The following is a 24,569-nucleotide window of genomic DNA, read 5'->3' on the forward strand; positions in this document are numbered from 1 at the left end:
GACTGCTTAATTCGGAAATTTGGAAAGTAGGTGCTATGCTAATTTTGTAGAATTTAATGTAAATATTAGGGTGTTTCAACCAAAACAAAACGTTCTCAGATCACGGCAAACCGAGGTTCCCCTTGTAGAGGATACCCATAGGGACTCTCATGCCAAATATAAGCCCATTTGGTTGAGAATTGGCCTGTCCCCAGCGAGTTGAAATTTACATGGAAATTAGTTGGGATTTTTGTGCTTTTCGTTCAATCGATCATACAGGTCAGGGGACAACATGGATTCACTCGGAATAAAGAAAGGTGTGTAGGGGATGGTCCAATGAACACATTCCAGGAGGAATTAGCGTTGTCCATTCTGTCCCCAAGGTGCGCATTGGATCGACGTCCGGTGTCTCCAGAATCAACAATTCACCCTTCAAAAGCATCGCATTTCCTTAGTATGCTATGACGGCTTTGTGTAAACCACGACGCCACATATGAGACGGCGACCACGTGGAGAGGCATCGATTGCATTATTAACACAAAATCATCATTTTACGTTAATTAGAATAGTTGAAATTCTTGCGGGAACACCAATAATTATAATTTTATTACTTTAATGAATGTTTCTGAGCCAAAACTTGAGTGTATGCTTTGCCACGTGGTCGCCGTCTGATATGGCAGCTTAATATCTGAGATTAATTTGCAATTTGGCCAATTGCATTTATTTTTTATGAAAATGATATCCGGGTTGATTTAACGGTGCACATCAACCGGAGCTTTGGACCAAGATTTTTGTTGTCGATATTTTAGTATTTTCGAAACTACGGGAACTATCGATACAATGTTTTATTCATCACCTGAGCAGTTCTCTAGGATTTCGGTCATTCGTTTTTCTTTGTATTTTTTAATCCGTCTGAAACTTTTTTGGTACCTTCGGTATGCCCAAAGAAGCCATTTTGCATCATTCCATACAAATTTGGCAGCTGTCCATACAAAAATGATGTATGAAAATTCAAAAATCTGTATCTTTTGAAGGAATTTTTTGATCGATTTGGTGTCTTGGGCAAAGTTGTAGGTATGGATACGGACTACACTGGAAAAAAATGATACACGGTAAAAAAATTTGGTGATTTTTTTATTTAACTTTTTATCACTAAAACTTGATTTGCAAAAAAACACTATTTTTAATTTTTTTTATTTTTTGATATGTTTTAGAGGACATAAAAAGCCAATTTTTCAGAAATTTCCAGGTTCGCATTCGCATTCGCATTCGCATGGAGATGGTGATCTTAGCGGGTTGCAGACTGGATTTCGTCATGTATAAATGATGATTGTCCAGCACAGGTTGCTTAGATATTGATTAAAGGGAATTAAAACCAATTCTACCAGCACAGGACAGGCAGCACCATGAAAGCCATCCATTGCCGGCCGCTCCCATCTCCACCATTCACCGGGGTAGGAATAAGGATTTGGAGCACGGGAAATGTTGATGCTAACTTACTTGGAAAAAGGTAGCGAAACCGCAGGCTCTTTTTCCCAACCCTATTGTGGAAATCGATCAAATTGGCCGTTTGACCAAATTTAATCGAATTTAAACAACAGGGCTGCGTAAGCGTCGCGTGGAGTTGGTAGTTGTGAAAGGTAATGGTCTGGGAGTCGCCCTAAGCAAGCGATACGACCAGTGGCATAAGAGTGTTAACTGTTTATTTATTATTCTCAAGGCAAGCAATCGGCTGCTGCTGTTGAGACAATTCCCGTTTAATCAAGGTAATGAGTTTAGTATTTAACCAGATTGAAATTTTATTCTCAAGGCAAGCAACAAGATGCTACTGTTGAAACCGCTGTCATTTAGTTGGTGAATGTTTAATACTTTATCCCGACGCGAATATTTGTTTAAGATCCAATATTAGACAGCCGGCTGTGGAAATAAGGGATCCTTCTATGAATAAATTAAAATATTTACCAAGACATGCAGACGATAGCAAAACCCATTATATATAGCAAAAAATAATAATATGTTATCTAGATAAAACAATAATTCTCAAGGCAAACAATGGGTTTTTAGCTTTAAAATCTATAAACTATAACAAATGCTTAACATAATAGATCGGATACTTGCAGAAAACAGTGAGTGTCACGAAAGTGAGGAGTACCAATTCTTAAAATGCAAATTTTTAACCGCGACAAGATAGAAGAGAAAGAACAGTTTTGATTAACTTTTGTCACGCAACATATCGAGAAATTAAAAGCGCAACATGGAGTTAAAATTTCTGTCAAGCTGCTATGAAGTTTTCCATGACAGCTGTGAAAGTTTCACTCCATGTTACCGGCTCACATCTCTCCTTTTAATTTCTCGATTAAAGATTTTGATAACGCGCAAGAATTCAAAACTTGCTCATAACAGATAATAATCTCTATAAACAAAAACAAGGAACGTTCTCACCCAGATTTCTGCATCTCGTAAGTCGTTGATTGCTGCAACTCAATACAAATTTGTATTAGACATCTAGAATATCTGCAGGCTTCCAGATTCACTTCCTTTGGCAACCGACTCTGACGTTTCGGTGGAAGAACTCAAATCTGCAGTCACTCACTCACGCGCTCACGCCGTTAAAGCGCAAAGCCTGCCTGTCATCGTTTTACCAGAACCGCGATGGCACTAATACACACACGAGCGCACGACAGGGCTTTTCGTTTCACACTTGCACAAATGATGCATGATTGCAACGCGCCGCAAAAGAAAAAGAAAACATCGATTCCCGCAAATAATTTTCCAAAGTAAACTCTAAAAATTTACGAATTTTTCAAAACTTTCACTTCTCCAAGCAGCTCTTGCACAATATCTATCTGTTGAGCACATAACCGACACCGAAAACTTTCAAAATCACACCGAATTTACTAAAATACCCGCGAGCCCCGCGAAGCCACCAACCGCACCCAAAACCGGGAATACACAGAATCCAATTTTTCAGAAATTTCCAGGTTGTGCAAAAAATCATTGACCGAGTTATGAATTTTTTAATCAATACTGATTTTTTCAAAAAATCGAAATTTCGGTCGCAAAAATTTTTCAACTTCATTTTTCGATGTAAAATCTAATTTGCAATCAAAAAGTACTTTAGTGAAATTTTGATAAAGTGCACCGTTTTCAAATTAAATCCATATTTAGGTGACTTTTTTGAAAATAGTAGCAGTTTTTCATTTTTTAAAATTAGTGCACATGTTTGCCCACTTTTGAAAAAATATTTTTGAAAAGCTGAGAAAATTCTCTATATTTTGCTTCTTCAGACTTTGTTGATACGACCTTTAGTTGCTGAGATATTGCAATGCAAAGGTTTAAAAACAGGAAAATTGATGTTTTCTAAGTCTCACCCAAACAGCCCACCATTTTTCAATGTCGATATCTCAGCAAGTAATGGTCCGATTTTCAATGTTAATATATGAAACATTTGTGAAATTTTCCGATCTTTTCGAAAACAATATTTTCAAAATTTTCAAATCAAGACTAACATTTCAAAAGGGCCAATCATTCAATATAACGCCCTTTTTAAAATGTTAGTCTTGATTTGAAAATTTTGAAAATATTGTTTTCGAAAAGATCGGAAAATTTCACAAATGTTTCATATATTAACATTGAAAATCGGACCATTACTTGCTGAGATATCGACAATAAAAAATGGTGGGCTGTTTGGGTGAGACTTAGAAAACATCAATTTTCCTGTTTTTAAACCTTTGCATTGCAATATCTCAGCAACTAAAGGTCGTATCAACAAAGTCTGAAGAAGCAAAATATAGAGAATTTTCTCAGCTTTTCAAAAATATTTTTTCAAAAGTGGGCAAACATGTGCACTAATTTTAAAAAATGAAAAACTGCTACTATTTTCAAAAAAGTCACCTAAATATGGATTTAATTTGAAAACGGTGCACTTTATCAAAATTTCACTAAAGTACTTTTTGATTGCAAATTAGATTTTACATCGAAAAATGAAGTTGAAAAATTTTTGCGACCGAAATTTCGATTTTTTGAAAAAATCAGTATTGATTAAAAAATTCATAACTCGGTCAATGATTTTTTGCACAACCTGGAAATTTCTGAAAAATTGGCTTTTTATGTCCTCTAAAACATATCAAAAAATAAAAAAAAATTAAAAATAGTGTTTTTTTGCAAATCAAGTTTTAGTGATAAAAAGTTAAATAAAAAAATCACCAAATTTTTTTACCGTGTATCATTTTTTTCCAGTGTAGTCCGTATCCATACCTACAACTTTGCCGAAGACACCAAATCGATCAAAAAATTCCTTCAAAAGATACAGATTTTTGAATTTTCATACATCATTTTTGTATGGACAGCTGCCAAATTTGTATGGAAAATTATATGGACAAACTAATGATGCAAAATGGCTTCTTTGGGCATACCGAAGGCACCAAAAAAGTTTCAGACGGATTAAAAAATACAAAAATTAAAATTGAAGAAAAAAGACCGATTTCGTAGAGAATTGCTCACCTTAAAAATCATATCGATAGTTCCCGTAGTTTTGAAGGTACTAAAATATCTGTAACAAAATCTTGGTGCAAAAGATCTGGTTGATGTGCCCCGTTAAATGTTACAAGAAGGATATTTGAAAGACATTTGGCGCGACTAGGAACACTGGCCGAAGAAATATATTTTGTAATCCCTTTACCTTTAGTATCTTCAAATCTTCAAATATTTGGGAGTTAGTTTAAGGTGCTTACCTGTAATGAAAGAAAAAAAAGAAGAAAATCAATTAGAAAACTGGTAAACAAAAATTGATTTGAGTAAGATCAGCTAAGCGAAGTAGTCTTTACGGAATAGAGTATCAATAAGTCATTTTTGAGATTTTCGGAAAAAAAAAATCGATATCACTAACACATTAACCTTCCACAACCCAACACCGTCTTTAGCAGGCTTCGATTTAAAAAATCGCCAAAAATCAATTTTTGGTCTTTAAAAAGTATTGGAAAGAAGAACTCTTAAAAATTTCGGGAAATTTATGGGTTGGATGTTTGACTTGTTCTATGTGACTTTGCCAATGTTTAAAAAAATGTCATTTTTTTGGGGGTCAACTTTGGCTGTGTTTTTTACTAACATTTCCTATATTTAAAGTAAAAAGAAGTATGCAGTAATCTTTCTAGTGTCCTAGACTATGTCTTAACGCATTTTTTTTACAATTTAAATAATAATGGTGCCATTTTATAGCAGAAAATGTGAAAAACAAGCAAAAAATTTAAAGAGTGACTGTAAAAACATGAAAAAATGAGAAAGGCATAATGTAATGATAGGAGGTGGTAGAATAGACCAAATACGACCAAAAACAAACATAAACTAAACAAGATAATGCAAATTAAAATACTAAAAATTAAATTGGAAAAACATAAAACAAAAGAAGTTAAGTTTTTCGTAGAACAAAAGTTGCTCAAAATGACCTCCTGAAACGGGAAAATTAAAAATTTCGAAAAAAAGAATAAACGAAAAAGAAGAATAAACGTCAAATGCCAGTAACCTCGTTTTCATTGGTCCAAACAACTTAAACTTTAGCTTCGGTATATCACATAAGGTCCAAACTATTAGTAAGTCAATCTGTCATCGCCCGGCCACCGATTCTAAATTACACTTCCGGGTTCACTAGCTCATTACCACTAGGTCTAAAGTTGCCAACGGCATGCATTCACGTACGCTTGGTATTGAAATGGTTTCGGGGCGCTTTCTAACGCCAACTTCTTTGACTTTGCTAGGCACCCACCCAACCAAGTGAGCGGTCAAGACTGGTCCATTTGCAGGTGACAATACTGGTCACATGATGGGTCTCTCACATAAATATCGAACTTTCGAGAACCTTCGAGGTGGGGGGGGGGGGGGGGCGGGGGGGGGGGGGGGGGGGGGGGGGGGGGGGGGGGGGGGGGGGGGGGGGGGGGGGGGGGGGGGGGGGGTGGGGGGGGGTGGGGGTGGGGGGGGGGGGTGGGGGGGGGGGGGGGGGGGGGGGGGGGGGGTGGGGGGGGGGGGGGGGGGGGGGGGGGGGGGGGGGGGGGGGGTGGGGTGGGGGGGGGGGGGGGGGGGGGGGGGGGGGGGGGGGGGGGGGGGGGGGGGGGGGGGGGGGGGGGGGGGGGGGGGGGGGGGGGGGGGGGGGGGGGGGGGGGGGGGGGGGGGGGGGGGGGGGGGGGGGGGGGGGGGGGGGGGGGGGGGGGGTGGGGGGGGGGGTGGGGGGTGGGGGGTGGGGGGGGGGGGGGGGGGGGGGGGGGGGGGGGTGGGGGGGGGGTGGGGGGGGGGGGGGGGGGGGGGGGGGGGGTGGGGGTGGGGGGGGGGTGGGGGGGGGGGGTGGGGGGGGGGGGTGGTGGGGGGGTGGGGGGGGGGGGGGGGGGGGGGGTGGGGGGGGGGGGGGGGGGGGGGGGGGGGGGGTGGGGGGGGGGGGGGGGGGGGGGGGGGGGGGTGGGGGGGGGGGGGGGTGGGGGGGGGGGTGTGGGGGGGGGGGGGGGGGGGGGGGGGGGGGGGGGGGGGGGGGGGGGGGGGGGGGGGGGGGGGGTGGGGGGGGGGGGGGGGGGGGGGTGGGGGGGGGGGGGGGGGGGGGTGGGGGGGGGGGGGGGGGGGGGGGGGGGGTGGGGTGGGGGTGGGGGGGGGGGTGGGGGGGGGGGGGGGGGGGGGGGGGGGGGGGGGGGGTGGGGGGGGGGGGGGGGCAGGAGAACAGGTTCCGAAATTTCCAACAGGAATGACAACGAACCCTAACGACCTACCCTTATGTCCCAAATTCGACCGGACCAGACCATGACCTGGCAACTTTCCGCGAAGAACTCTATGAATGAAGGACCCAACGCAAGCACTTGCGAAACCTGTTCCGGGGCTCATTCACCAATATCGCACCACCATCGCGATCTCTTGCCATCAGTTTCTTATTAGCACCATTATGTGGAACATAGAGCGCGGCGCACCATGAAATGCTAATTTCGTTAGCAGCACGGGGAGTTCTTCTCTGCCTGCCCGGGAGAAATCTAACACCGCGCCGCAAAAGATCGGCTGCGCGACGCAGCTCGATTTCTACAGGTTTCCTTGAGATTAAGTGTTATTGGCTGCTGCCACACGGTTGATTTGGAGCCGAGCTGGAGACAATTTTTTCGGTATTGAGTGGTAGAAATATGCGTTGAACGACGCACTACACGGTGAAGTTGGGGTGTCGTCTATTCTCAAAGGAATCTCGCAGGGAAGATGCGTTGGATTCAACATTGTTAACTAACCTAACTCAACGCTAGTCAGTGATCAGACCACCCTCGCGTGAAGGGGTCAAGAGTGCAGCAATTGCACTGGTGTTCATAAGTGCAGCCCAGCGAGAAATGTGGCGTTTTCATTAGGCTCGGTTGATGGTGCACTCGCTAGCCGTACAAATGATTTATAAATGCTTTCATTTCATATCACTTTTTAACGAATTGGCAAATATTTAATGTGTGCAAGCTTAAAATTAAGCTCACTTGAAAATTAATTAGCACTTAAAAAAAATGTGCAAAAAGCGTTATTCGTAAATATGAAACGTTACTTAATCCCCTATAAGGTGGTTGGTGTCTTCTCAAATTAATTTTGTTTTTAGACTCCTCACTTTGCACTTTATATAGACCCGGGCATCAGTCTCACTGATCAAGAATCTAGAAAGTACACTCAAACCACGATGGTTTGACACCAACTGTTGTCAAACGAACGGGGTCACTTTTTAGTTTGACAGCCCTTAATACGGATTTCACACTTACTACCAAACGTTTGTTTTGATAGTGTGCTTGAGCGCAGTGTAAAAAGTGACAGTGCATTAGGTTTTTTGTTTGACTTTGTCAAACAAACGGAGTACAAACTAAAAAGTGTCAAACGAAAAAGTGACCAACCACCGTGGATTGAGTTTAGTGTAGCGTATTTATTGAAAAATCCTTTTCTTTAATCTTCAGGACTTTAAACATGTTCGTTTTTCAGCAAAATTTTGCAGTACTTCACAATTCTTAATAATTACTGGAGGTTTTTTTTTTTTTTCAAAATACAGTTCAGACTCGATTATCCGAAGTTTTGATTAACCGAAGTTCGATTATCCAAAGGTTTGTATCACGAACAAAAAACATAGTTTTTTTTGCTTTTTCTTGTTTTTAACATTAAATTCGAGCTCTGCGACCCCATTTTAGCAAAATTTGAAAAGTTGATTGCTTATCAAATAATAAAAAGCATTTATTCAATATTTCGTCACCGCCATATTGGCCACCATCTTGGATTTAAAAATGCTTAATCCCTTTAGCGTAGTTAAGGGGTCATATTTCAACGCCGTCGTGCTATCATGTCGTACATCGCTTTTTGACGTTCCGAGAAAAACGCGTTTTAATGTTTGACATTGAAAAAACAAAAACGAGAGCACGCAATGTAAACAATAACAAACACGTTTTGTTTGGTTGACCATTCTGTGCATTGCCATTTGGTTGAATTTGGTTGCCGGAGTCTCGAGTTATAATTGAAAATGTTTACGGTAGTCGGGCTTGTACGTGTGTCAAACGCGTTCTGACCTGGAATCCCTTTGGCCAATTGTCGCACTTACAGCACGAAAGATTAGAAACTTCTGTCATATGAAAAGTGACAAAAATTTTCGGAGCTTTTTTGGTTTTTATTGAATATCTCAGGATTGACATCGAATTTTGGGGATCTGTGAAGGTCAAAAGGTGAGGCATTGTGAGCTGCACAAAATGGCGTTCTGAACTCAATTTGGCCCCAAATGCACGTACGACAAGTTAACACGACGGCGACGATTTAAGCTCGACAATCAAACAACTTTCGACAACCTTTGAACTATAGTGCATGACGAAAGTTTCTAATTTGTCCAAGTAAGGCTCATGCAAATTTTATTTTAGGTTTTTGACCCTCGTCCTTCTTCAAAACTTTGATATCTAGGAAACTTTTGATTTGATTTTCAATCTAAAATATTGAAACCTATGTGAAAGTATCTCATCTTTAAAAAAATGACTATTTTCGGAATTTCAAAATGACGACTAACAATTCAAAAAGACAATATCTTCATGTTTTAAGATTTTTTTTTTTAATTTCCCAAGTAACATTTTTAAACCAACTAGTCACCACTTAGTTTTATTGAGGTTTTATGGTAGCATCTTGATTTCTTAATAGCTTTATTTCGGCATTCACCGCTACCAATAAGCAAAAGCTAATAAATAGGTTCTAACAAGGTTTTATGGATCGGAAAATAAAAGCCAACTGGCTTTCAATCAGGTTTTATGAAAGTTTTAAGAGAGTCTTGAAAACCAGATCGCAATGCCATGCCAAACGGATTTATTGCATGCTTCTTCAAAACCAAGGGTGTTGTAGCTGTCTAGTGCCATTAGGCATGTAAAAAGGCTCACTTAAAACCAAAAGCTCCAAAAAGAGCATTTAACGCAGCCAAATAGCAATGCTTAAATATGGCGCTAAACGCGTGGTCTGATTGAATATGATTGACCGCCATCTTGGCAGAAAAAATAGAAAAAACATAAATTTGATTAAAATTTGATGAAAACACTCATTTATGATGAATTTCGGTCATCATTAGCATACCCTAGTAACATTTTAGGTTTTAAGTAGGCCATAAAAGCCTTTTTTAGCCGTATGAGGGTTTTCAGAACCATGATAAAACCTGTAAGTTTAAAAATGTTACTAGGGTAGCCATACAAGTTTACAATTAATTTGAACAGTTTTTTTTTGCAGAAAATTGCAAATAAAAAAAAATCATCAACAACTTTGATAACAAAAGAAATATTTTTGATGAAGCGAGTTGATTTTTTTTACTTTATCTCCCCCACATTTATCGATAAAATTTCAACCGAAGCTGAATTTGAGGTCAAATTATTTTAATTACCTCCAATACATATCATTTCATCATCGCCATTTTTGCAAACCATCTCCATTATATCATTTGGCAAGGTGAAGACTTATTTTTTGTCAGAATAAAACCTGTTTGGCATAAGACGTATGAAATATCTTTTTTCCATAACTCCTGACTAGGTTCTGACAAAGGTTTTATTAAGGCAACCTTTTGCGGAGGTCCTTTTGGCTTTTAAGAGGGGTTTAACTGGGTTCTGGGGATCTTGTCTTGTGGTTTAAATGATGGTTTTGGCTGATAGGTTTTATAGCGGTTGTAACAGCTATGACAAAGCCTAAAATGTTACTCAGGTTGTCACCGGATCTTTCAAATACCGGTTCTAATGAGACAATTTCCTCCTCAACCGTTTTGTGGAACATCCGTAGCAGCCATTTTTGTACAAGATCTTGTCGATATGCGTTATAATATCCTGGGTGGCCGTACTAGAAACAGCTTGGGATATCGACAACAATCAAACATGTTGTTTTTTTTATTTTACAGTAATTTTAGAAAAAAAAATCCTGCAATTTTTTTAGAATTTTGAGATTTTGGCTGCAATCTTTCAACTGAAAAAACAAATTCACTGAAATCCTTGTTTTTGCTAACAGAAGCAATGGAATCGGTTAAAAACTTATTTAGCTACATTGATTTAAGGAACTTTCCACAAATGACGTAGCATATTTTGAGGTTTTTAGGTTCCCAGCTCTGAATTTTAAAGAATCGAATTCCAAATTTTAAACATTTAAGTATTTATTTAAAGAAGGCCAAATGATCAGCACGAAAATTCAAATACTGTTATAACTGATTATTGTGATGAATGTTGCTGCAATTACACTGCAAATTACGGTTCACTAGTTGGAACGTGAGTCCCATTCACTTCCGCATTATTCCTTACTTCAGAAACTGGTCCTTTTGTCAGGTTTGCTTCCAGAAATCACAGGTATTCCCCGCTGGTTTGACCACGATGGTTGCTAATCGAGAAATACTTTACTTTTATGTTAAAACTGTCAAATCCAAATGGTTAAAATTGAAAAGGTTCAATCTAAAAGGTATCAAACTATCCATTATTCACTGTACACCAAGTCCAATTTAACGTGTACTCCTGCTGCAGAGCAATCAGCACCGTAGAACAACAAAAAAATGACTAGTGGCTCTCCATGAGGGTCTGTTGACCTTTCGCGGCAGCTTCCTCCTTTGATTTTGTTTTCGGTTGGTTCTGATTTTGTGTGTGCGTTTTGGTTCTTGTGCAACTTCAGTGCCTGCTGCTGATGAATGCTGCTTGTTCAATCAACACGCGCTCGTCGCACCTCGAAACAACAAAAAATCACGTGATTCAGCAGGTTCTGCGCGGTTAAAGACTGAAGATTTCAACTAGGGTAATACGCCACTTGGCACCTGATTCTCCGGCGAGGTCCGAGGCGCTTCCGGGGTTTCTATGAGCGCCGGCGAGGACAATTGATGGCCGGTAATGATGCAATGTTTGGTCGGTCAAAATTTATTAGCAATTATTGGCGGTGGGCTTTGCGAAAATTGCGCCGTCACGGTTAAGTTAGATAATATCGCTTGATGAGCATCTTTTGTAGAGGACCTGTCCGGGTCGTGGTTTCGATTGGTTAATTGCTTTGAACTTGAGACGCGTATATGGTGTAGCATATAAAAAAGGACGTTGCTTTCGAACACGAACAAGAGATGTAATAAACTCAGGACCACTTGACTGATTTACCACCTCATTGTTTGGGGAATTTGATCGTGAAAAACAATCTTTTGTAAAACGCAAGTTCTTGAATAGGGTAGTCAGTTTGATTTTGTGACTCTTTTTGATATGTTTATTAATTGTTAAAATTTCGTTGATTCTCGACTTCCCTATTTTTATTTTTTTTATGTTGTATTTACGGTTATTATTATTTACGGTTAGTTACGTCAAAAGGATCATTACTAAGGTTGCTACTTAATCATATGAAATTAATTATGAAAATAATTACACATTTGAGGTAAGCAAAATATTTTTTTTTCCTAAAATTCAAAACCACTATTATTATTAATATTTGAATCAACACTTAAAACTTGTAATTTTAAAACCAATGTCTCCTATTTATTAGGTCCGAAAATGCAATACTTTTATCGATTCTAAGGATCTTTATCACTATATTGGCTGATCAACTTTCATGGATGGTGGTATCTGGTTCATGATACCATGAACATTGTTCACATTTAAGCGACCAATTTTATTTTTGCGTGTAGACAATTTGTTATAATCTATTTTTTGAATTTTCAGATAACATTCCCAAACCTTTAACAAACATCCAATTTATAGCTCATAAACCGAAAACTATCGTAGGTCATATTCCGTACAAACATTTCTTGACTTTTTTTTGATAAGGTCCTATAAACAAAAGTAAACATTGAGTGTATCCCGCTTACTCCGATGGACTTTGACATAAGGTGTGAAAGGGATACACTCAATGTTTACATTTGTTTATAGGACCTTATCAAAAAAAAGTCAAGATTTGGACAAATGATCGTGAACGGAAATTCACTGAAATCCGCCCCGTCACCGTCTAGTTGCTTCTGTTTTGAACTTGTTGCCATCTCGGCCGAGGCTTGGGTGGTGCGATACGGAATGTCGTTTTGTTTCTGTAGGTCATCCGGCCGGGCCATTAATGCAGTTTTGCGCCGTTTGTCGAGATACGGTGCGTGCGAGTGTCCGTTTTGAAGTTGCGTAACATCCCGGGCGAATCATCTGGGCCGAAACGTAAACAAACACACACAAACGAGAAGGTGGGAGGGTGGTTTAGTGAGGTCAACGCGCACTAATGAGTGTTGTTTACAAACTAGGTATAACTTGCACTTTGTCGAACTTGCGAGAGGTGCATAACTTAGAGTTGTGTGAATGTGTAATTGGTCCAGAACATTCGCAGCTTGTTGATCAATGGAAATTTACGATGCGATCTGGCGCCGAGAAAACGAACCTAATTTATATGTAACGTTATGCAGTCGTGTCTACTGATGGTAGTTGAATTGAGTTAACGTCATCGTGACATTGAATTAAGCTAAAATTAACTCAAAACTGGACTGAAGATAATCCAAATCCAAACACTCTAAAAGCTTTCCTAAGTAGATATTTTTTGAACGAATTACTCTGATTTGAGTAAAATTTGATGAGAGTTTGCGAAATCTTAAATGCGTAAGTAACGTGTAAACAACTGTCAAAAGCAGTGTAGCCAACTTGAGAGCTGGTTGCAAAATAATGACACAGCGCTCAGACAAAATTCTACGTCAAATGCTTTTAATCAAAATTTGAGTTAATTTGACAAGTTCAAACACAAACTGTTTGAACTTTGCAGAAACGTCAATATTTGGCGCCATTCTCAAAGAGTCCCGAACCCGCACCTGATTTGCAAAGCGAATCGTTTGGGATTCGTTAACAACATCCTGGTAAACAACAACACACTTGTTGCTACGGGATTTTCACTTTTTGTTACGGCTCGACAGTGCAAATGTTTGACAGTGTTCTTAGCACGACTCTGTAGAGCCGCTGTCAGAACACAAGTTGTTGACCAACAGTTGGGATGGTTGGATTCGGTCGTTTGAACAGGTGAGTTGGTGTACATTCTGATTCAAAATATCTTAGATTTTGTCAAAGTTTGATGATAAACCACAAAATTAAGCGAAATTTACCAAAATCTGACGTCTACAACTTAATTCAGAATAAGCATAATTTTGATAAAATTTAAACATTATTATTAGAATAGAATAAAAAAAAATCATTTTGAAATGTCATCCCATGAAAATCGAATTAAAATGAGTTTTTTTCGTGTAAGTGTGTAAATTTTCAACAAAACAAACAACTGTCACATTTGCTTAAATTGTCTCGTACCCAATTTTAAGTTACTATTGTTTGACATAGGGCACATTTACTGCTATGGTCAAGCAAATGATAAGCGTTTTCATAAGGAGCCATCCATAAATCACGTCAATACAAATTTCCAGAAAGACCCAAACCTTGTTTCAAACTTGAAACTCATAAACGTGTCGCTACCGGTAAGTTACGCGATCTTGCAAGCGCATCGAAACAATTCAGCTGCACTCTAAATCAAAGTTATGCTGGTGGCAACCAGCAATGACTGGCAAGTTCGAGTTCGACCCAGCCGAAAAACTTTCGCGAGACCAAGGTCGTCACGGCATAACCTTAAATTTGGCGAGCCGACCACCTCGATGACCGGTTTGAGGTGCGTTTTTGCACCGCAATTCCAATGATTAGTGACAGTTGAGGGTGATCTTGTCAAGAATGCAATGAACTTTGTGGAGTAGTAGGCTAGCTGATATTTGGATCTAATCTTCGATTGAGGTTATGTCATGGTTAAGAACGTTGGAACAGGTTCAGGTCTTTGTTTTTAAATCAGCATTCCTGATATTTTGCTAATCAATCAGGATTGCGCTCAAGGCAGACCTGTATTTTGCGCATCAGATCAAGAGAACTGATGTTGCAGGGCACTTCCGGAGGTTCGAAAAGGTTTCGTGTTGACCGATTATTCAATGTTTGACATGCGATTTTGTTGATTGATATTCAGAACCGGATAACAAGCGCAAAACTAGTGCGGATTAATTTCAGCGACCTTAAGAACCTGTTGCGTTAAGGAACTGGTTCGATTGAAATCAAAAATTGTTGCTGACCATTGTATAAACAATGTGAACCACGAAAACTGAAAACCTGCTTGAAATTCAACGTCAGAGTTCTTTTGGAGGGACAGAATTTTATGGCTGTCAAATTCAGTGAGAATTTCCCGAAGGTTTCCCTGTGTTTGGGTAATTTATAACAAGCAAATTTGTTTTGTTAGACAACTGTTCAACTTAAGCAATTGCGAGTCAATCACTCCGTGAACCACTGCAACCAGATTAAATCGGGAGTTTAGCTAATCAACCGTTCAAAGTAATCACCCTCAAGCCCAGTAAGCCGCCTTTAAGCTTATGCTCTCACGTGACTTGCTCACGCTGTCTTTGCGCACTGTCATCGACAATCACCCCGGAATCGAAGATAGCGCAACGGGCAACTGGGATGGATTACTTCAGCGGGATCCCCTTCTTTACCCACTGAACCACTCGTCTGATTCAGCGGCCTTATCACGGCCCGCACACCAGTTTGGAATTCGCCAACTGTTGAATCATCGCATTCGCGTAGATCTTATCGAAGGGGAGGGCGTTCAACGTTTTGACCCAAATCAACAAGTCCGAAAAGCTAACCTGCAAATTTTTCAGCGAGCGACGCTCGCAACGGGAAAAACTGGAAACCAAAACAGACCGAGCAAATCGTTGCCAACCACCAACACCATCGCAGTAGGCGTGAGCAGAGAAGGGGAAAAATCATGCACACGAGCAGGAAAACGCGATGCAGTTTCAACGTTTCGAAGTGTCAGAATGGGTAATTGTCGTTTTGGACTGGAAAAACTTTTCCGCTTTTTTCTATGTTGGGAAACTTTTTGGCTTCGCCAAACCTCACTATGCTTGTGTTAGTGCGTCGCAGCACACCATGACAGCGCACCGATGAGGATGGAAAAAGGTGCGGTTCAGTGCGTACGAAGGCCTTCTTCGATTAAGATTTCAAGGTGTCGACCCCCTCGAAACATCCGATAAAAACTCACTTGACCAAGCTCGCGGACACCACCTTAACAAAACAGAGTAATTGAGGTTATGACACTTGTTCTGTCACATTGACAACTTCTCGATAACGCGACACGGAGCTATGAATTTTCTTGTTGTGTACCACTGAGCCGCGTACTACACACTACTATCGGGGGTACTCCGAAGCGGACACTAAACACATCGGTTTGCGCTGCACACCAGCTTGGCCCCACCGACCGCATTCATGACGTGACTCCGTGCCGGCGACGACAATACGGCACCCGCGTGCATTCACCACAAGGCCCCGGGAAGCGGGGGGTTTTACTGGCGAAGAAGGTGCGTGGCCCGTAGGGCGGTTCATTTTGGGGCTTGATTGACGTATTTGTTTTAGGGTAACTTTCTTTGGATTTTCTTCGATGACCTTGAAGTGTGTCGCCCCTCGGCTTAGAAAGTTGTCAAACTTGTCACCTGGTGGTTCCGGCAACATGAATTTGACGTTTGCTAAGGAGGCAGAAAAGTGAGGTTATTTCGCTTTGAGCAAAGGACAATTCCAGAGTTTTTTTTTTAATGGGTCCTATAAGCTGTTGTCTATGTTTATAGGAACTATTCAAAAACAACTCTAGAATTCAATTTTCTGTTGAAGTATTAAATTTCACGCACATTTACACGAACAATCAAAATCACTCAATTTTCGTCAAAATCTAACCTACTCCGAAATGAGAATATGAGGCATCTTTCAGATTTGAGTGAATTTTATTCAATTCTGAATTCTGACAGATGCCTCATTTACTCATTTCGGAGTAGGTCAAACTGCACCACCCTAGTCCCTGTTTCAGTTCAGTCCAGATCGTTGCGATAGCTGGCAGAAATGCACACACAGAGGAAAGTAGGAAGGGAAAACCCTCACTTTATGTGTGTATTGAGTTGGGGCCAACGTTGTTGCACGTGTTTCCCCGCCGTCACGTCATAATTGCGCGATGTGCTCTCCCCGAAACCGTGCAGTTCCCTTCGAAAGTGTACCAATGACACCTTCTTTTTGACAGCTGTCAAAAGCTTGCCTTGTAAGCAGCATACATTTAGATCAAATTGGAATGGTTCGGTTCTCGAAATGGGAGGTAATCGAAGCCAATAAAATAAATTATACATTCCAATAAGAAAACACAAGCTTGCCCCCCCTCTCCCCTCCTTAATGGGAAGGGGCATGGATATGCCGCCCCATATGGAGACGCGCACGCTGTCACCGTAATACACACTAAACCAAAGAAAAAAAAATGTCGTCGAGTGTCTGCTGGTTTCGGTATTACTCAATACCTGCTGCTGGCTACACTTCGTATGCTACTCTCTTTTGGGGTGGTGGAGGTAGTAGTGCTGGTGTGTACTCAATACACATATTTGGGGGATGGGGCGACGATGACGGCGACGTGCAATCATGAGCGAGAGAGAGAGAGAGAGAGAGAGAGAGAGAGAGAAATGGGTCTTCCCCCGTTCCTGTACTTTACTGACCTCTAGCCACCCACCCACTTGGATTTCCAATTGGGATTGGGATTCTTACGGGATTGTATTGGTTGGGTTTGCTTCGGGAATGGGAAACCGGCACGATAGTGTTGCCAGAAAGTGAAAAGTAAAAAATATCGCACATGGCATAACGTCATGATTCGAAATCCGGACACTTAGTAGCATATCATTTTTGTTATAGCTGGCAAAAAATCATGTAATAAGTAGGAAATGTAGAAATATCATAAGGATGTAGAATATACAGTCAATTTCAAGAAAATGCATGCAAAATATGTCTTTTCTAACAATTTTTCATCAGAATTTTAGAATTAAAATAGCTTGTTGTGCTTCGAATCCCGGACACTGATAAAAGCTGATTCGAAATCCGGACACTTTTGCTTCGAATTCCAGACACTCGATTTTACTTATGAATCGCACAAATTTGGACTGAAATGTTAGTGAATGGCATTCTTTAGGTCTCATATAAGCTGTTAACATCAAAACAATCGATAGTTTATTTAAAAATTTGCTAGAATTTAAGGAAATCGAAACCATAAATTTCTGCATAGCCTTCCCGGTGCTTCGAACGCCTATGAAATATTTCAAGTGAAATGTTTCGCATTTTTGGTAAACTTATAATTTTATTGTATTTAATTGTTTTGGAATTAACTACAGCGTTCAAACAAACTTTAAATGAAAGTTGATGTTGGATTTCATCAAATGACACAGTTTTGACATTTATAATGCGAACTTATATCCAAATAATTGATAAAACAAGGTGAAGTGTCCGGGTTTCGAAGCGTCTGGGAATTCGAATCATGACGTTATTTTTAACAGAAAAAAATAAAATGATAAGCCATGATATCAACATTTGAATGAAAAAAGGGTTTTAAATGCATTTTACACCTGCCCAGTTTTTTCCAATCATTAGTTTTCCAAAAATCGATGTACTGAGAAAAAAAAAACTTATTTTTTGGACCGATTAAAACTTTGAAAAATTAAAAAAAAAACATGTAAAACACAAGAGCTTGGGACCTTTAAAAAAATCTCTAGAATTTATGGTTGCAACATCACAGATGTTTGCATTTGGAGAAATAATCAAAATTCCAAAATAGCTAAACGGGAATCGATTCGACAGCAGCATTTGATTGCTTGCCTTGAGAGTAAAACTATATTCCTATAAATATACTATTTCATTGGTCGCAACGATTGCTTAGAGCGTATCCTAGACCTTATATACGTTCTCAAAAACCGTCCAACTCCAAGCGAAACCTTCTTGGGGATACCGTGGAGATTTTCCCTTATCTCCTTAAAAAAGTGAAGCATCAACACTTCCCATCATCCCAATTCCCTTCCTTATCAATTCCTAGGCAACAAAAATTAAAAAGAAAAAAAGGATCACTTTTTAAGAAAACATTGAACTTTAACTGATATTTTTGTACTCGACTACTCAAAGGCATAGCAAAAATTTTAATCAGGATTTTTTTAATTGTTACGAAATTTTACGAAATCTTTATTTTTAACATTGAAAGTCAGATCAATTGTTTCCATGATATCGCAACCACAAGCTTAAAAAAAATAAAAAAAAATGAAAATAAAGTTTTAAAATATTTGCGGCATCCTGATTCCACTAAAGTTCACAATAGCAATTCTCTAGAATTTCGCAAATCGACTTTCCATTGATTGTATGATTGTATGACACTTTGTCCATCGATAGCTTATGCAAAAAATAGCCATTTTGCATCATTTGTTTCTTCATACAAGTCTCCATACTAATTTGGGGGCTGCCCCTAAATAAGTGCTAAGAAAACATTCGAAAATTTGTTACTCGAGGAGGGATTTTTTGATCGATTTGGTGTCTTCGGTAAAATTGTAGGATATGATTAGGACTGTTCAGAAAAAAAACGTTACAGTCGTAAAAAAATATTCCTTTCTGTAAATAACTTATGATCACAAAAACTCGATTTTGACTGACATTACCCCCCCTTCGTTTTTTTTTTTCATTTTTTGGTATGTTGCCAACTTTTGAGCAATACCATGTACGACCGTTTTATTTTTGGTTAAGTTATGATTAAAAAATATCGAAAGAGCACGAAAAAAATCATTATTAGACGTATAATTGAATTCAAAATCGAAAAGAACTTTAGTAAAATATTGATAGAATGCACCTTTTCAAGATTATCTTTTTTATTTTATTATAAACAGTGTTTCATGCTTGTCCACCTTTGAAAACAATATATTCGAAAAGCTGAGAAAAAACAATTTGGCTTTTTGAACATTATGTTGATCCGACCTTTGGTGGCTGAGTAAATTCTTGCATAGAATAAAAAATTTCAACATTAGTTTTTCTAATAACTACCTAATTAACCCTTAATTTTCAATCGTTGATATCTTGGATACCAAGATATTTCAATGTTTTGAAAAGTTTATCTTGTGTGAAATTTTCTCAGCTCTTTGTAAAAAATATTTTCAGATTTTTGAAATTACGACAAAAGAGCCAAATAAATCTTTTTTGCAATTCCGTCCTGAAACTACTTACTTTTCCTGTCATTCTTGAACGACGAAACAGCCGAAACAGAAACTCGGTGAACCTCGTTGGATAAATGTACGACTCGTGCTGAAAAAATCCTCTTTTTGCAACTTGTTGCATAAACTACTATTTTTTTTTTGCGAAATTCAAGAAAACTGCTTATTATGTTCAAATGAACCGAGATACACACTAAATTGAACACAAGTTGCAGCGGTCTTATTTCAGGTCTGCAATCATTCGCTATTCATGTATTAGTTGAGCTAACTGTGAGAAAAGGGAAAGTCAATCTAAATAGGGAACCTTATGGTTTGACAATACAGTCCAGACCCGAATATCCGAAGCCTCGATTATCCTTATTTTCGATTATACGAAGTTCGATTATCTGAAGGTTTGTATGGGACTTCGGATAATCGAACCTTACTAAGGAAAGGCTATGTGCTATGGCTCGTCTGCCTGTGTGGATCAATCGGACCGCGCACTGGACTCACAATCCAGAGGTCGCCGGTTCGAATCCCGAGGCAGACGCAAAAATTCTAAGTGTTATTATAGGTATTCGGTGCCCTCTCCCCGTGCCATACCTTCACACTTAGGAGACCCGGGAGGCGGAGTCTTGTCGCAAAAAGAACGATACACGCCTGTGGATCCGTTGACGAAACCGCAAGGTTTAAGAGGGCCACATTATAAGGTGTTACGTCGATTCCGTCAAGGAAAGGCTATAAAATCACTCGAAAAATGAACTTCTTAATTCGACCTCGTAGACCCACCTTCGCGTATTCCTATCGACTAAGAATAATCCGTCTTGAGTTCCGTAAGACCCTAGTTAATATCTGGGTGCTGAAAAGACAGAATGCGTAACGTGATTTTCGAAAGCTCCCCACTGCTTCCCACTAATACTGCACTACAGCTGTAAACATAAACAAAGTAGAAGGCTATGTTCAAGCTCAAGCGTGACATATTTTTTTGCTGCTGAAGTGAATTGTTTTGAAACATTTTGGATCTGTTGATGTTAAAATAAATAAAATAAAATAAAGTGCTTCGCGCTTTTTTCTTCATAAACTAAACGATGGCCTTTTTTGTTTTCCACGTAATGAAAAAACAAAATGAATTATTGAACAATCACAATACTTGCCATTTCTTGGTAGCATTTTGCGAACAGTAAATTGGTTCCGCTTTGACAGTTCTAAATTGAGGCCGCTTTGCGAACCTCTATTCTGCACCCAGGTTAATATTATGAAGTTTAGAAAAGTACTTCAAAAGTTATTCTAAGAAAACTATGTTGGCTAACGTTCAGAAAATTATAAAAAGGGTATTTTTTGTTAGAAAAGCACTTAAGTGTTGTTTATTCACTCTTTTGAAGCCGGATCTCAGATATTTCGATGGAGACGATGTGCGGATCAATCATGCGATCTATCGCTGGATGCGTAACCAAAGGCTTATCCAACGAGTCCAAAAGATTAAATATCTGGCAACCCTATCGAGTTATGTGTATCCAGATTTTTAAGCTAAATGGCGATCGAATCATTACGAAAAAAGTGTGCCATGGCATGACAGCCACATTTTTTTCCCAATGTTGGTGCTACTGCGCGATTTTGACATTTCGGGCGTTCACCATTCGAACGCCATCTTCCTTTAAAAACCTGGATATGCAGTTTTATTTAGAGAACATTTGTAGCTTAGACATTTTTATTTTGCCAAAAACAAACTATATTGTAAGAAGGTATCAACCACCTTACGGTGAATAAAGTAACGTTTTATTTTAAACATCAAATTTGAGTTCTGCGATCCCATTTCAGTCAAATTTTGAATATTTCTGGAGCAACATTTGAAAAGGGCGCAAAAACATTTTTACAGCTGCAACTATTTTGCAAATTTCGAGACAAAAAGAAACTATTTAACAAATCCAGAATTTTAGAGAGGTAGTTTGGGAGGCCAGGTATTGTCTTACACTTCGAGTTTTGAGAAAAAGTTTCCTGAAGCTTGAGAATTAGCAAAATAGTTCAAACTGTCAAAATGCTTATCTGCCCTTTTCTCGTGTTGCTCCAGATTTGAATGCCTCTTAAATAAAAAAAAAAAATAGTTCTATACTTTTTTCCCCTTCTTTTTGCCTGCCATCTTGAACTTAAAAATTCTCAATCATTTTAGAGTAGTTTATGGGTCATACTCAAGCTCGACAGTTGAAAATAATACAGCGAAAAAAACAAATTTTTCGTGATTGGAATTTTTCTCGACGTATTCGAAAAATTTACACTAGAAAAAGCGCTTCCCAAACACGGACGTGAACTTAAAGTTTGATTTGTTTGTTTATTCATACAGTAGCGTAAGGTTTCACCTATTAAATTGCTACTTCCGTCATTGTTCTGGTGTTATTCGAGTACAATTTGATACATTGGTCACAATTTGAAAAACTAGGGATAAAAACGAGAGCGGATTATCCATTGGGTCGTGTCGTCCTTTTAGTTGTCATCACGTCTTGCCCTTCAAGATACTGTTTTTATATTTTTCACTGAAATGGCACTTCCTAAACACAGATGTGAACTTCGAATACCTAAAATGTTTAAATTTTGAAACATATTTTGCTTTTACCAATCATTAATTATAGTGATTTAAAGATATTTTTGTAATTCCGTCGTGAAATTACTTACTTTTCCTGTCATTCTTGAACGACGAAATAGCGTTCTTTTCTGTACCAAAAATAACAGAATCGAATAGCAACACTTTTCAAAATAAATGCTGAAAAGTTCTGCTTTTCACCACTGAAATGGGTGCTGAAAAGTTTCTGATCACTTTTTTTCATTTAATGCAAAAAAAAAAAAATTGACAAGACAACGTTTTTTCGATGGATCAACTATGGTCCCCTTGGAACGAGCTGTCAAGTAGGAACTTTTCTGTCAAGAAGGACAGCGAGGTTAATTTTTCCAAATTGATTTCAAAATCCATTTTAAACTCTTTGTTATCGTAAAAAGGGTCATTGTACTCAGAAAAATAAGCTTTATCGCTGTAAACAATAATATCAGCAATCTAAGCTTCATTTTAGGACCCAATTGCAAAAAATATTGTATGGAACTCGTTGCAAAACTTGATTTTTTCAGCACTCTTCAAATTTATCCAACTCAGTGAACCTCGTTGGATAAATGTACGACTCGTGCTGAAAAAATCCTCTTTTTGCAACTTGTTGCATAAACTACTATAACTAAACTGACATAAACTACGTTTCCAACGCCATTCCGATTATGTCTACGACAAAACTACTTTGACTTTAAAAAAAAAATCACCTTTAGTGGCCTGCATCGTTTATCTTGGCATCCCTGTTTTCACGATTTTCTCCACCACTATCGCTATTCGCGGCGAACGCGCGGAGAAACGTCAAAGAAATGTTATTCTAACCAACGCACACTACTACGATGTGCTCGAGCCAGTTCCAAGATATAAACCACAGACCAGATCATAATAATTGGACCGGTTCGCACACTCACAATACACAGGGACAAATTCTACGAGGTCTTCTGGCTCTCTCTCTCTCACGAATTTGTCCGCGAAATCGTACGACCCAGTCGAGAGTGAGATCAAGACCTTCGAGAGACACTCTTGATTGGTTCCGAACGTAAAATTAATTGTTGAAAAGTAAAGGTTTTCGGTCCGTACTGTCCAAATTACATTAAACCATACAGTGTTGCAAGCTGTCGTCGTCATCGTTGCCATCATTGTCGGTATTTTGCAAGCGAAAAGATGATTAATACATACCAAACAAGTGCGCTCGCCTTCACAGAGATGTGCGCTCCTCTCAAAACTGTAAGTGCGTGAGCTCTTCTCCGTACACTTTTTATTTTATCAAAACGCGAACCAGCGTGACGAACACCTCTCTCACACACTGCTGACACACACCGCCGACGAAATTTAAAACGTTAAACACACAAACGAAGTTTAAAAAGGAAAAATATTTATAAAATTTCGACAAAATCGTACTTCAGCACTTTCTTGCGTCTTCTTTCGTACCCAGGAAAAGAAACGGACGGCCGACTTGGCGATGGGAAGGGAAAAAAGAAAAAAAACAATATGTTGAAATTAAAATTTAATAAAAATAAAAACTATATCTTTTTAAAGGTCGCTCGACGCTATTCTGTGACACGCACGCACGTACACTTGTGCCACCGATGGTCGATAAGTAAAAGACACTACCGTTCACCGCGAAAGCTGGAACCCGAAAACTACCGTAGTAAACCGTGGTGGTTCGACGAAATCGAAGTTGGCCACATTCGAAAACAATAAGCAAAAGAAAACAAAACTCTCAGTTTGACGACGACTACTGAGAGCGAGAAAGAGAAACAGTAAAAACACCAACACACACACAATCACGAAGGAAAATCGCAGATTGCTTTCTCTTTTCAACCACCCGAAAAACTGTCAAAAAATGCACCAACACTGGCGCACTACGTTTGCGCGTGTGTGTTTTGCGAGAGCAATGTGTCAAAAAGGAACTAACCACGGGGATCCTCTTTGCGAAAAAACTACTGTTCTAAAACCGGAAGAAACAAAAACCGGAATTGAAATTTGCGCGAAGCTAAAGTTTGACCGCGGCTCGTTAATCGCCGCGAAACGCACAATACACACCGAACGTTAAAGAAAAACGCGAAATTTTGCGCAATCCAAGCAACCAACCTGAGAAAAACTTCGCACTGTACACGCCCGAAAACCGGACTGCTGTTCAAGCAACAGCTACAGTAGTAGGGCTGTGTTCTACACACGGGATCGAACGCGACTATGCACGAACAAGGCAAAACGGAACGAACGAACCGATAATCGCGAGAGCTCAACAGAAACTGTGCGGAGCGGGCCGAACGCGCCACGGTAAATACACTTTCGGGCGGGGAGGAGAGAGAGAGCGAGAGTGAGTGTGTGTGTGTGGATTTGCGGCGAGGAGAAAGAGAGGGAGAGAGAGAGAGGGAGGATTGTTCTCTCGCGAGAAATTTTCGACTGAGAGCATGCAGAGAGAGGCAACAATGTTGTCAAAATGTTAAAAAAAATGTATGCATTGATTGTAGCGACTTCTGTCAATGAGTGTATCAATGAGAA

General features: G+C 39.6%; 1 protein-coding gene across 1 annotated transcript in view; it reads right to left on the minus strand.

Moving 5' to 3' along the window:
* Positions 1–24,326, minus strand: part of LOC120429624 (elongation of very long chain fatty acids protein AAEL008004) — a 95,376-nt gene extending 71,050 nt beyond the window's left edge. Inside the window, exons 1-2 of the mRNA XM_039594654.2 lie at positions 24,156–24,326; positions 23,241–23,516 (exon numbers count right to left, since the gene is read on the minus strand). The gene's annotated coding sequence lies outside the window, so the exon portion shown is untranslated. The remainder of the gene's footprint in view (positions 1–23,240; positions 23,517–24,155) is intronic.
* Positions 24,327–24,569: the final 243 nt, after the last annotated feature.

The sequence above is a fragment of the Culex pipiens genome, chromosome 1 (assembly GCF_016801865.2).
Source record: "Culex pipiens pallens isolate TS chromosome 1, TS_CPP_V2, whole genome shotgun sequence".
NCBI lineage: Eukaryota > Metazoa > Arthropoda > Insecta > Diptera > Culicidae > Culex > Culex pipiens.